Source organism: Bombina bombina, chromosome 2 (assembly GCF_027579735.1).
Source record: "Bombina bombina isolate aBomBom1 chromosome 2, aBomBom1.pri, whole genome shotgun sequence".
NCBI classification, from domain to species: Eukaryota; Metazoa; Chordata; class Amphibia; order Anura; family Bombinatoridae; genus Bombina; species Bombina bombina.
In genome coordinates this window covers 423,609,004-423,621,293 of record NC_069500.1, presented here as the reverse complement: position 1 = coordinate 423,621,293, position 12,290 = coordinate 423,609,004, and positions in this window count along the sequence as shown.

The following is a 12,290-nucleotide window of genomic DNA, read 5'->3' as shown; positions in this document are numbered from 1 at the left end:
ATAGGTGACTTATTTATTGAAATGTGCAACGTGCATTGCAGTTTAATATATTGTTTAGTTTCCCTTTTGATGGATAGAAAGGCCAAAATTCTATTTTAAACAGAAGCATTTTGCAATATACTTCCACTAGCAAAAATGTTTCTAGTAAAAGTTTTTTTACTGTTTCAGCGGCATACGCACATATGCTACATGTGACTGAGCAGGCAGGGTGTTTGTATCCTGATCCTCTAAAGAGCTGCTGGTGGTGTGCATTGCTTCAGTGTTTGTGTCTGTGTCTCTCTGAGGAGCTGGAGCATGGGGCACTCACAGCATATGTGCATATGCCACTGAAAAAACGTATAACTTTTACTAGAAGTCTTTTTAATACTAGTAGTATATTGCAAAAAATGCTATTTAAAATTAAAATGCACATTCCAATTGTGACCTTTCTAAGCCATTTAAATTGATAATGCTGCATCCCAATTGTTTATTCTGTGTACTCTTATTATGCACATGACTCTTATGTTAGCTATTTATCTTCACACCATTTTTGTAAATAAAGAAATCAACATTTCTTGATCAAGGATTTCAACAAGGCAACATTATAAACTGGATTAATTAAAACTTCATTACATGATCAAACTATAGCTTTACACTTATGAGCTTAGACCTTAAAAAGTGAGGCTTTTCCTGACCTTGTAAGTCACAAGGACAAATCAAATGAATCAGCAAGCTTTAGAAGCTTTATGGCTGGTAAGAGAATTAAATATAAAAAATTTACATAATCAACAAACGTCTTCAGAATTCAGGAAGCAGTGTTATTAATCCTAATAAAAAAGGAGTAATTCAGAGATTTACTACTACTTCCAACACTATTCGGACTTCAGACAAAACAGGGAGTAATTTTGTGAACATCAGCAATTCCATAGACAATTTATGTATTGAAAATAATGGTGGTATAAAATAAAACCATGTAAAAGTATTGTTCAAATCCAAAGCAAGGATTACATCGTAGTAACGGTGAGAATTCCCTCAAGCTTGAAAAAATGTTTAATAACAAACAGGTGAAGATCTTTTATTTACTGGCGGTACGATAATCTAAAGTCTGCTCTGGCGAGGATTTTCTAAGAAGTCTTACCAATACTGTGACGTTCCTAAAACAAATTTTAGAAAGGCAAATTTTAGCTTGAGACTTGTTTATATGGATATGTAATGTAGGTTTCTGGTTGAGAAGAGGCAAATACATTACAATATAATGATCAAAAAAGCACCCAAAGTTTTTGCGCGATTTCTTTCCATGCTGGCAAGTTTTTGATGGTCAGAACCTAAGAGATGATCCCTAGGAAGCCAATTTGTCATGAGCTCTAAACTTTGCCAGTAGTGATGTCGCAAACATAAAAATTTGGGTTCGCGAACTGAGAACGCGAACTTCCCCAACTGTTCGCGAACTGGCGAACCGGGCGAACCGAAATAGACTTCAATAGGCAGGCGAACTTTAAAACCCACAGGGACTCTTTCTGGCCACAATAGTGATGGAAAAGTTGTTTCAAGGGGACTAACACCTGGACTGTGGCATGCCGGAGGGGGATCCATGGCAAAACTCCCATGGAAAATTACATAGTTGATGCAGAGTCTGGTTTTAAGCCATAAAGGGCATAAATCACCTAAGATTCCTAAATTGTTTGGAATAACGTGCTTTAAAACATCAGGTATGATGTTGTATCGATCAGATAGTGTAAGGGTTATGCCCGCTTCACAGTGACAGACCAAACTCCCCGTTTAATGCACTGCAAACAACCGCAAACAGTCCATTTGCACAACCGCAAACTTCCCATTTGCACAAGGTTGGATACCAAGCTAGCCATGTCCCATTCCTTGTCCTCACTGATGTCATTTTATGGTCTCTTTCTCCACCCAGCCACGTACAACACCAAGGGTCCCCGAAAGGTGACAACAAGCCCCCTGGGACGCCTGCTGTGTTTGGTCTTCCACCTCCTCAAAGCCACCTTCCTCCACTGACTCCTCTTCTTCAGACTCCTCTCTCTGTGTTGCCTCTCTCTGCGTTGTTATAAGGTGTGCTAAATAGTACTATTCCTATCAGTTTAATCCCTGTTATGTCCCCTATCAGGGGACGTGTATATGGCATTGATTTTAGGAACCGGTAGATGGAAAAAGATGCTTGGTCGGTCCTCCTACTTCAAATTTGGGGCACTGCGCGTGCAATCTAATGTGCCACCAGATAGGAGTGGTGTGTTAAGTAGTTCTATTCTTATCAGTTTAATCCCTGTTACGTCCCCTATCAGGGGACGTGTATATGGCATCGATTTTAGGAACCGGGAGATGGAAAAAGATTCTTGGTCGGTCCTCCTACTTCAAATTTGGGGCACTGTGCGTGCAATCTAGTGTGCCACCAGATAGGAGTGGTGTGTTAAGTAGTTCTATTCTTATCAGTTTAATCCCTGTTACGTTCATGTGTGTAATGCTGCCTGACTGAGACATATCCCTGTTATCTACATCCTCTGGCAATAATGGTTGGCATCACTATCACTACTTTCTTCCAACTGATGTGTAAATAACTCCTCTGACAGATCAAGTGAAGCGGCTGTGGTGCTAGTGTTGGCGGCAGGCGGGCGAGTGGTAACTTGAGAGGTGCCCGAAGCTAAGCTGGAGGAGGATGGTGCGTCAAGGTTCCGAGCGGAAGCTGTAGAAGATTGGGTGTCCTGTGTTATCCAGTCAACTATATCCTCAGAAATGTTTGAGTTCGGGGTACGTGGCCTCTGAACACTGGGCATTATTCTAGGGCCAAAGGGAATCACAGCACCACGAACACGACGGCCCCTGCGGGGTGGCCTGCCTCTGCCTGTCATTTTTTTATCGATTAGTGGTACTATCCGTGCAAGCTACTGTGACAACAGATATGAGTGGCACTGTGCACTGGCAGAAGTTGGCAGAGTAGACGCTGTAGGCCTGACACACACGCTTGCAGACAACTAACTGCTATTCAATCTATTACAGTCAAAATTGTATTTTTTTTTTAAATGTACACTACTGTTACACCAGATATGAGTTGCCCTGGCAGGCACTGAAACGCACACTTGTGAAGGAAACTTACTGCTATTATTTAACACAGTCAAAAAAGTGTTTTTTTTTAAATCTACACTACTGTTACACCAGATATGAGTTGCACTGGGGTGACACTGTGCCCTGGCAGGCAGGCACTGAAACGCACACGTGTGAAGGAAACTGACTGCTATTATTTAACACAGTCAAAAAAGTGTTGTTTTTTTTTATATTTAAACTACTGTTACACCAGATATGAGTTGCACTGGGGTGACACTGTGCCCTGGCAGGCAGGCACTGAAACACACACACGTGTGAAGGAAACTGACTGCTATTATTTAACACAGTCAAAAAAGTGTTGTTTTTTATATTTAAACTACTGTTACACCAGATATGAGTTGCACTGGGGTGACACTGTGCCCTGGCAGGCAGGCACTGAAACGCACACGTGTGAAGGAAACTGCTATTATTTAACACAGTCAAAAAAGTGTTGTTTTTTTTTTATATTTAAACTACTGTTACACCAGATATGAGTTGCACTGGGGTGACACTGTGCCCTGGCAGGCAGGCACTGAAACGCACACGTGTGAAGGAAACTGACTGCTATTATTTAACACAGTCAAAAAAGTGTTGTTTTTTTATATTTAAACTACTGTTACACCAGATATGAGTTGCTCTGGGGTGACACTGTGCCCTGGCAGGCAGGCACTGAAACGCACACGTGTGAAGGAAACTGACTGCTATTATTTAACACAGTCAAAAAAGTGTTTTTTTTAAATCTACACTACTGTTACACCAGATATGAGTGGTGGCACTGGGCAAGTGGGCACAGTATACGCTGTGAGCCTGACACACACTCTGGCAGGCAGGCAATTGCAATTAGATTACACAGAAGAAAAAAAGCAGCCCTAAAAAGGGCTTTTTGGGGTGCTGTCCTTAAAGCAGAGATCAGATGAGTCCTTCAGGACTGTAGTGGACACTGAATACACTAGCCTAGCTAACGATTTCCCTATTAATCAGCAGCAGCTACACTGTCCCTCCTCTCCCTAAGAATGCAGCTTCCGAATGAATCTAAAATGGATGCTATCCAGGAAGTAGGAGGGTCTGGGAGGGAGGGTCTGCTGCTGATTGGCTGGAATGTGCCTGCTGACTGTGAGGTTAAGGGTCAAAGTATTAGTCAATGATGACGAATAGGGGGTGGATCGAACATCGCATATGTTCGCCTGCCGCGGCAAACGCGAACATGCTATGTTCGCCGGGAACTATTCGCTGGCGAACTATTCGCGACATCACTATTGGCCAGACCTAATGCTAGATGAACAGATCAGAATCTAAGGAAACCACAATTTTCTTTGTTTAAACAATCTGAGAGAAACATGGGGGGGGCGAAATCCTTTTGGTGGGTTGCATTTGCATTGATAGTGTAGCTGTAAAGGTTTTTTGAAACGTGACCTGGCACCGAGAAAAACATCTGGTGCCAGAACCATTAGGACTCCGGTTAACATATAGTCCAACACATAATGGCTTTTAAACTCTCATTTCCAGATTTTTCAAGTGATTGTATATAGAAAAATACATTTTTATAAATATAGTTTGATGAGTAGAAATTGTTCTAGGACAAAAGTAATAAATTCATTTTGAAAGTTAAAACCCTTACAAATGTCTTTAGTTATTCTAAGACAAAAACAGGATAACGCTCTATTTGTGAATGTAACAAGTGTAAAACAGAAACACTGTCCCCTTTGTGGCTACGGAACTACACAAGTATCCATTAAAAGAAGCACGTGGTCTTGTTTTATGAAAAAATAACCTTACAGCTGTATCTACCAGTGTAGTTTCTAATAAGGTATTATTTCATTACAAGAAAGGGACGATTTCTTAATAAGAACTTTGGTTTTACCTCTGAAATATTTTTTTTTCCATATTCCAGATTTGAATAAATAATTGAAATGGATATTCATAAACATATGCAGACCAGGTTTAAATCCATGAAGGGCCTATACGCTTGATTAGAAAAAGCTGTAGTTTTGGCAGTTATACAAAGTTCAAGAGATGTGCAAAATACAAATTACCTATAATCTGTTCTGTATAACTTGTTCCAAAATGAGAGCCTACAAGCATTCCAACCAAATATTCAAAGCGTAGGAAGCCCAGATTGTAGAAATAAATGGTTGGTATACTCCGCAGCTAAAAAAAAAATAAATCTTTCTGCTTCATGCTTTTCGCTCTCACGGTCCTTAAAGGGACATTACTTTTTTTCCCCTTACATCTAAAAGAAGGCCTTTTACAAAATATTAATTTTGTAAATGATGGGAGTGCTTCTTAACAGTCAGTAAGCAATCAATCCTTAAAGGGGCAGTATACTATAAACTTGTTTTTCCCTTAATGTGTTTCCAATAACATTTTTTTACCAGCTGCAGAATATAAAATGTATGAGATTTGCTTTCTTAAGGCTTATTTGTGTATATGAATTAGCTGATTTTGTGTTTTGAAGCAACAACCTAATAAAATGGGCTGAGCTTGTAGGTATAATCAGATCTCATTACTTTATCACATTATGTACATATACCTGCTTCTTTATCTTATATCTGTCCATAAACCAATCACCAATATTTGGAAAGAACAATGGAAAATTAACATTTTATTACCTTATCTCTTAACCCACTGGGAGTGTAATTTCTTCTACTGGCTGTGTTAATACAGCTTGGCCTTAAGGCCAAAAACTTTCAGAATAGGTGGGGATACCACAGGTTAAATCAACTATTTCAAATGCCAATATAAGGGTTATGAAATACTTGTAAACAATTTAATACACTCCAGCAGGTAAAGTTGATAATTGGGAACAAATTAAAGGGGAGAACATTTTGAGTAAACTGGCATGAAACCCAATATTTTTTTATTTTGTGATTTTGTGATTTAGAAAGAACATGCTGGACAGATGCCTAAAAACATAATAGAATGGACCAGGTAGAGGGAGGAAGAGATTGTTTTTTTGTTTTTCTCTCCTCCTTTCTCCCCATCTCTACCCATGGCAGAATATTATAGGTATAAATTATCATATTAACATATTATCGGCTAGATTTAGAGTTTTGTCGGTAACGACCCGCATATCTAACGCCGGCTTTTTTTCCCCCGCACCTTTTAAATACCGCTGGTATTTAGAGTTCACAGAAGGGCTGCGTTAGGCTCCTAAAAGGGAGTGTATAGCATATTTACTGCCACTGCAACTCTCAATACCAGCGGTGCTTACGGACGCGGCCAGCTTCAAAAACGTGCTCGTGCACGATTCCCCCATAGAAAACAATGGGGCCGTTTGAGCTGGAAACAAAACCTGACACCTGCAAAAAAGCAGTGTTCAACTCCTAATGCAGCCCCATTGTTTCCTATGGGGAAACACTTCCTATGTCTGCACCTAACACCCTAACATGTACCCCGAGTCTAAACACCCCTAACCTTACACTTATTAACCCCTAATCTGCCGCTCCCGCTATCGCTGACACCTGCATTATACTATTAACCCCTAATCTGCCGCTCCGTACACCGCCGCAACCTACATTATACCTATGTACTTCTAATCTGCTGCCCCTAACACCGCCGACCCCATATTATATTTATTAACCCCTAATCTGCTGCCCCCAACGTCGCCTCCACCTACCTACACTTATTAACCCCTAATCTGCTGACCGGACCTCACCGCTACTATAATAAAGTTATTAACCCCTTATCCGCCTCACTCCTGCCTCAATAACCCTATAATAAATAGTATTAACCCCTAATCTGCCCTCCCTAACATCGCCGACACCTAACTTCAAGTATTAACCCCTAATATGCCGACCGGACCTCACCGCTACTCTAAGAAATTTATTAACCCCTAAAGCTAAGTCTAACCTTAACACTAACACCCCCCTAAGTTAAATATAATTTAAATCTAACAAAATAAATTAACTCTTATTAAATAAATTATTCCTATTTAAAGCTAAATACGTACCTGTAAAATAAACCCTAATATAGCTACAATATAAATAATAATTATACTGTAGCTATTTTAGGATTTATTTTTATTTTATAGGCAACTTTCAATTTATTTTAACTAGGTACAATAGCCATTAAATAGTTATTAACTATTTAATAGCTACCTACCTAAAATAAATAGAAATTTACCTGTAAAATAAAAAATAACCTAAGTTACAATTACACCTAACACTACACTATACTTTAATAAATTATTTCTATTTAAAACTAAATACTTACCTGTAAAATAAACCCTAAGATAGCTGCAATGTAATTAATAATTACATTGTAGCTATTTTAGGATTTATAGTTATTTTACAGGTAACTTGGTATTTATTTTAGCTAGTTAGAATAGTTATTAAATAGTTATTAACTATTTAATAACTACCTAGCTAAAAGAAATACAAAATTACCTGTAAAATAAATCCTAACCTAAGTTACAATTAAACACTACACTATCATTAAATTAATTAAATAAATTAACTACAAATAACTACAATTAAATACAATTACATAAACTAACTAAAGTACAAAGAATAAAAAAAATAAGTTACAAACATTTTAAAAATATTACAACAATTTTAAGCTAATTACACCTAATCTAAGCCCCCTAATAAAATAACAAAGCCCCCAAAATAAAAAAATGCCCTACCCTATTCTAAATTTAAAAAGTTCAAAGCTGGGGGCGTGTCCGTGCAGCGTTCAGGACAGGACGCATTTTCTGCTAGCTCTGGTAGATTCTTTGGTAATCCGCCGATTATCATCAATTAACAGCGAAAGTAAGATCACAACCTACAGTCTTTCCACAGTGCTGGTGACTGGAGCTCTATATTCCATCATCTGGCTGTTTGTGTGACACCGAGGGCACAGATCGGAGTAATAAGGCCTAAGGCGGCGGCCTACCATTTTTAGGCATCCACCTCCCCCCCGGGAAGAGCCGGGTTACCGGTGCCGTCTGAATTTCCAGACTTACTGGGTCTCTTCAAACTTTATCATTATCTGGACAATAAACTCAACTGCTGCTCAGCATCACCTTATTGCTGCAAGACCTTTGGGGACAGAGTAGCACCAACTCGTCACTATGGCAGGCAGGGAAGAAGAGACTAACTCAACATCTCTTGTAAGCTTGAACTCCTCAATCGGCTGATTGAGAGGGCACCGTTCGAATACTTGCTGAAACGCTTGTTTGTGGAGGGGGAGACGGGAAAAAGACGGGAGGGACATTCTGAGACAGAGCAACTTTACAGCTCTGACACCGCAGCAGCCCGCCCCGCATCACAGGCTACACATAAACCACAGCAACCCTTCATGGCTTCGGATATATGCGGAGCGGTTCGCAGGGGCGATATGACAATCTGCACCTCACAAATATCGGATGAGACATTACACTATGACAGAGCTGGCTTGCTGCCCGCGGAAAAGCGCGACACTGGCATACCGCCAGACATGATGAAGCCTTCCATAGAGGAAACAGCGTCTGACTTCTCCACTTTGGCGCAGTGTTCCACACCGCAAAAGGGGAAAACCCCAAAGACACAGTACAGCTCCACACTTACAGGCATCACGGCTTCCTTTGGGAGCACAGACCGGCTAGACACCACATCGCATTGGCTGACCTTAAGCTCTTCTAAGTCTAAATCAATTTTGGAAATGCCCTTATCCCCCTCCGCTATGTCAACTGAACAGGAAAAGCAATTTCAGCATTTAAGACTGCCATCTAGAATAAGGGTGAGACAGGCTAAAATGGCCCTTGATTATCGCCAGAGATGTGTAAATACCTCCCTACCGAGACTTGTCTTTGCAAAAGCTGGGGCTCCTAATCCCCAACATCACTCAGCCCTCTCCCTCATTTCAGACATGGACTTGATACATACTGCTATGTGGTCGTTTGATAAGGAGGGCATGGGCTAATACCTTTAGTAATTAACTAGAATCTCAACACAGCCCGGGCCCCTCCACAGACACCTGGACTGTCATCTATATAAGGTTAACTGTGTTGTTTAGTAGCATCCTAGTTAAGCATAGTTTTGTTCAATGTTAGCTCATAGTTAAAATAGGAGCTCAGTTTTGCATTTCATAACCCTTATGGACTTATACAGCAACGTGTAGATAGGTGTGTACATCTGTATTTATATTCTTAAAGGGTTCAATGGGATCACGACACTAAGGGGATGTCCATGTCACCCACTTTGATAGATTAAGCTGAGAAAATCCTCTTATATAGCAAACTCCCCTGCAATAATTGAAATAACATTTTAGTTATGTGAACCCAGGATAACTCTTCACGTTATGGTTAAAAAGAGCAGAAATCAAATATGTTCACTGTTTGTCCAGACTCAATTATCTTTCTTTTTATTTTTCATATAGCTTTGTATATTGTGTATTTATACCCCAAAGAATGCGGTTTGATATTTTTTTTTTTCTTGCTAAATGAGCATTTGTGCCCCAAAGATCGCAGCTCGCTTAATGTTAGGGAATTCCCTATTTCTTTTACACATCACATCTGGGATCCAAGAGAGATCCAATTACTTTATATTTGGGACTCAAAACTAGAATATATTTAAAAAAATGAGGATAGAAACGCATATGCTTCAATATGTTATATGTGACTGTAATAATCCTGATTGTATTGTTCTATATCTATTTTTGTTAATTACACAATCCTCAAGAAAAAAGTTTATAAAAAAAAAAAAAAAAAGTTCAAAGCTCTTTTACCTTACCAGCCCTTAAAAGGGCCTTTTGCGGGGCATGCCCCAAAGAAAACTGCTCTTTTGCCTGTAAAAGAAAAATACAACCCTCCCCAACATTAAACCCCACCACCCACATACCCCTAATCTAACCCAAACCCCCCTTAAAAAAACCTAACACTACTCCCCTGAAGATCATCCTACCTTGAGTCGTCTTCACTCAGCCGAGCCACCGATGGAACCGAAGAGGAGATCCGGAGCGGCAGAAGTGATCCTCCAAGGGGCGCTGAAGAAGTCTGCCATCCGATGAAGTCATCATCCAGGCGGCGCTGAAGAAATCTTCCATCCGGGTGATGGAATCAGCCAATCAGATTCAAGTTCAATCCGATTGGCTGATCCAATCAGCCAATCAGATTGAGCTTGCATTCTATTGGCTGTTCCGATCAGCCAATAGAATGCGAGCTCAATCTGATTGGCTGATTGGATCAGCCAATCGGATTGAACTTGAATCTGATTGGCTGATTCAATCAGCCAATCAGATTTTTCCTACCTTAATTCCAATTGGCTGATAGAATCCTATCAGCCAATCGGAATTCGAGGGACGCCATCTTGGATGACGTCCCTTAAAGGAGCCTTCATTAGTCGGTAGTCCGTCGGGGAAGAAGGATGTTCCGCGTCAGCGGAATGAAGATGGATCCTGAAGAAGAAGATTGAAGACCCCGCTTGGAAGATTTCTTCAGCGCCGCCTGGATGATGACTTCATCGGATGGAAGACTTCTTCAGCGCCCCTTGGAGGATCACTTCTGCCGCTCCGGATCTCCTCTTCGGTTCCATCGGTGGTCGGCTGGCTGAAGACAACTCAAGGTAGGATGATCTTCAGGGGCTTAGTGTTAGGTTTATTTAAGGGGGGTTTGGGTTAGATTAGGGGTATGTGGGTGGTGGGTTGTAATGTTGGTGGGGGGGTATTGTATGGTTTTTTTCCAGGCAAAAGAGCTGAATTCTTTGGGGCATGCCCCGCAAAAGGCCCTTTTAAGGGCTGGTAAGGTAAAAGAGCTTTTCTATTTTAATTTTAGAATAGGGTAGGGCATTTTTTTATTTTGGGGGGCTTTGTTATTTTATTAGGGGGCTTAGAGTAGGTGTAATTAGTTTAAAATTGTTGTAATATTTTTATAATGTAAATATTTTTTTATTTTTTGTAACTTAGTTCTTTTTTATTTTTTGTACTTTAGTTAGTTTATTTAATTGTATTTATTTGTAGGTATTGTATTTAATTAATTTATTGATAGTGTAGTGTTAGGTTTAATTGTATTTATTTGTAGGTATTGTATTTAATTAATTTATTGATAGTGTAGTGTTAGGTTTAATTGTAGATAATTGTAGGTATTTTATTTAATTAATTTATTGATAGTGTAGTGTTAGGTTTAATTGTAACTTAGGTTAGGATTTATTTTACAGGTAATTTTGTAATTATTTTAACTAGGTAGCTATTAAATAGTTCTTAACTATTTAATAGCTATTGTACCTGGTTAAAATAAATACAAAGTTGCCTGTAAAATAAATATAAATCCTAAAATAGCTACAATATAATTATAATTTATATTGTAGCTATATTAGGGTTTATTTTACAGGTAAGTATTTAGCTTTAAATAGAAATAATTTATTTAATAAGAGTTAATTTATTTCGTTAGATTTAAATTATATTTAACTTAGGGGGATGTTAGTGTTAGGGTTAGACTTAGCTTTAGGGGTTAATACATTTATTAGAGTAGCGGTGAGGTCCGGTCGGCAGATTAGGGGTTAATAATTGTAGGTAGGTGGAGGCGACGTTGGGGGCGGCTGATTAGGGGTTAATAAATATAATATAGGGGTCGGCGGTGTTAGGGGCAGCAGATTAGGGGTACAAAGGGATAACGTAGGTGGCGGCGGTGTGCGGTCAGCAGATTAGGGGTTAAATTTTTTTAATAGAGTGGCAGCGATGTGGGGGGACCTCGGTTTAGGGGTACATAGGTAGTTTATGGGTGTTAGTGTACTTTAGAGCACAGTAGTTAAGAGCTTTATGAACCGGCGTTAGCCCAGAAAGCCCCTAACTCCTGACTTTTTTCTGCGGCTGGAGTTTTGTCGTTAGATTTCTAACGCTCACTTCAGCCAAGACTCTAAATACCGGCGTTAGAAAGATCCCATTGAAAAGATAGGATACGCAAATGGCGTAGGGGGATCTGCGGTATGGAAAAGTCACGGCTGCAAAGTGAGCGTTAGACCCTTTCCTGACTGACTCTAAATACCAGCGGTAGCCCAAAACCAGAGTTAGGAGCCTCTAACGCTGGTTTTGACCGCTAACGCCAAACTCTAAATCTAGACGTATGTTTTTTATTCTAATTTATGTTAGAGGAAATGATCCTCATTTTTGTTTACTTCCTTATTGTACATGATATATACTGAAAATCAAATAAAAAAAATATTTAGAAAGAACATGCAATTTTAAAAACGTTACAATTTACTTCTCTTATCTAATTTGCTTCATTGTCTTGATATCCTTTGTTGAAATGCATATCT